The following is a 2,798-nucleotide window of genomic DNA, read 5'->3' as shown; positions in this document are numbered from 1 at the left end:
TTGAAATGATTTAAATCCGTTGTAGGCTTTAGCAGGACCTTAGAAAATGCGCCACACCTGTTGTTAATAAATTAAATATTCAATCAAGTAACAGAGGTTTAGTCAGGGTCACGAAGTAACCAATAATCTGTCACTTCTGTATGTCATATCAGAAATAAATGTTGATGTGTACCGTAGTACTATTTAAGCTTGTGGTTTACATCAAGTCACGAACCGTCAGAAATACAATTTTTCTACTCATTGGGATATAACAAAAATATATTTATTATGATATCGTGAATGTTTATTGATCTGGGATCTGACTTCATATGATCAAATGATATTGGTGTTAATGAAATATACATCCTATTTACTTCGTATATATTCTGTAGATATATCTTGTTAATTGCAACCTAGATATGAGTAGTCTAATGTACAAGTATTTGAGGAACATATATTTCAAACATTTGATAATGTTAACGAACGATGAGAGGCGAGATGAAGTGCACGTGAACTGAAGTGGAAGAAATAGTTAACTCTGTGAGTATGAAGGAGAAACAAGTACGTATACAGACACATAAGTACTGGTATACACATTTGTATAAATCACTAACCAATGTTACACATTAGTAATTGGCATGGTCAAACATATAGATGATAGGACAAGTAGGAAGATTAGAATAGTTTATGCTCTAAGATTAAAACAAGTCACGTGGGTGTGTCAGGAAATTTTGTAGTGAATAAAAGATCTTTTCTTACCAACTAATTTACTTTAAATGTAAATTCCTATCTAAACTGTTTCTATTTGACATTGAAAATTATGTGAAAACTAGTCATGATTTTTGAAGGTATCACACTGGTAGTTCTATACTTGTACAGCTTCTTACTGAAGGACCTATACTGCAGCTAATTAGGCTTTATTATTTGGCACGTGGCAACAATTACTCATAGTACAGATGTCTTGATACTTATTGTAATAGGATAACATAATAATTTATTTCGCAGTGTCCCGAATGGTTACTTAGTAAAATGTATGGATGCAGTTTGGTTTATCGATCATTGGTCAACTTGAATATACTGAGTTTCTAAAAACTCTCTGATATTTTTGCAATATTTCCAAGCTAACATCTTCCACGCTATTGGTTTTTATCTATATGAGTAACTCACTGAATCAAGAAATGTGTTTTACGACGGAAGATGAAATCGAAAAGTCCTTGACTAAAATTTAACACATTTCAAAATAGTATAAAATAATTATTATTTTGAACAGTGGTTAAATAATAAAATACAAGTTGCAACTCCAGTCTTATTTAAGACTCATTAGTCATATGTCGATGCATCCGTGTTATTACTATGCGAAATGAAACTGAAACCCCTAACCTGTATCTATGAACAACAGCGTTTGTTTTCAAGCTACTGAGTCATCAACCTGTTCAGCAATTATGATACTTATTATTAATTATAATGTACAAGTTAATTACATAGAAATGCAAGGAATGTCAAAGCATCGGTTCAAGGAAACTCGGAACCTAATCAATATAATACTCGATATGAGTACAATAGTATTAGATTTCCTAAACAAATTCAACTTACTATAGAGTACAATTAATCGTTTTAGTAAAAATTGTTTCTCATTTGGTGGAAAGTTCTACTTAGTTGTTTTTGAATAGTTACAGTGATATTCATTAGATTTGAAGAAATTTTTCAGCTTAGGGTACCGTATATTTTCAATCAAATGGTAAAAATATCGCTACATAAATAGATGGAATGTGACCAACAACAAATCACAGGATGCGAGTTTTGTTTGATTATAGACTCGTCAGCAGGAGGTAACTCTATCCGAGTTAGTGTCTACTCTAGGATTCAAACACATTACCTATGTCTCCAGACGCCAACGTGTCATCTATCTAGTTACTGAATCCAGACAGCTACTCACTTGTGTTGCGTTCGGATCACAGAGTGGATACCAACGCTGGAATTCAGGCAAATTCAGCTGACGAGTTTCAAATAGGACGAAATGAGAGTCCCGGATCCCACTGCTAGTCACGTTCCCTTTAGTCTACATAAACTTGTTTCCATATGCGCCAAATAAGTCTGATCGAATTCCAGTCAAAATATAAGAGGATAGTCCCAATTATTATCAATTAAATTGTAAAAGCATCATTTTATTGACTGTTTTGATGGTTTCGAAGAATAAGGTTTCATACAATTGATTTGCGTGCGAATAATATTAATTGCAGTTTAACGTGATACTAAAATGTTAGCTAGTTTGAAATGTGTATACATATTGAACGGTACTTTTTGTGAATGTGTGAGTAAGTACTAAAAACATAAGACTTTGAATCACACGATCTGTGGTTCCGACTGGAATTCGGGAGACAGGTTGTATCATCACTCCATGAATACACCACAGAGACTGCGACTAACTAAAAATGTTATTTGATCAATGAGGCTATGTCGTGATTTTTACGCATATAGGAGTACCACAATCGCTCGTTGGGTGACAGATGAATATCCGTCCAACTCACTTCGCTTTGATTAATATGATTAGACCTCAAACAACGGAAGAAATTCAGTTTAAAATAGTGAACACAAAACGACTTGGGACAGATATAAATCTATCAAAATCACAACACTATATCACAGCGAGTTAAAATTAACATGATGAATAGAAAAGAAATCAAAATAATTGTAGTGTCAATTACCGTGAAAAAACTAAGCAAAGAATACGGTTCGAAAACGAAATAATGAAGAATTTAATGAGTGGATTAATGTTGAAACGTAAAATTCGGAAAGTTAAGAAGGCATATGTCACTATC

Source organism: Schistosoma haematobium, chromosome 5, assembly GCF_000699445.3.
Source record: "Schistosoma haematobium chromosome 5, whole genome shotgun sequence".
NCBI classification, from domain to species: Eukaryota; Metazoa; Platyhelminthes; class Trematoda; order Strigeidida; family Schistosomatidae; genus Schistosoma; species Schistosoma haematobium.
Note: the sequence above shows the minus strand (reverse complement) of the source record.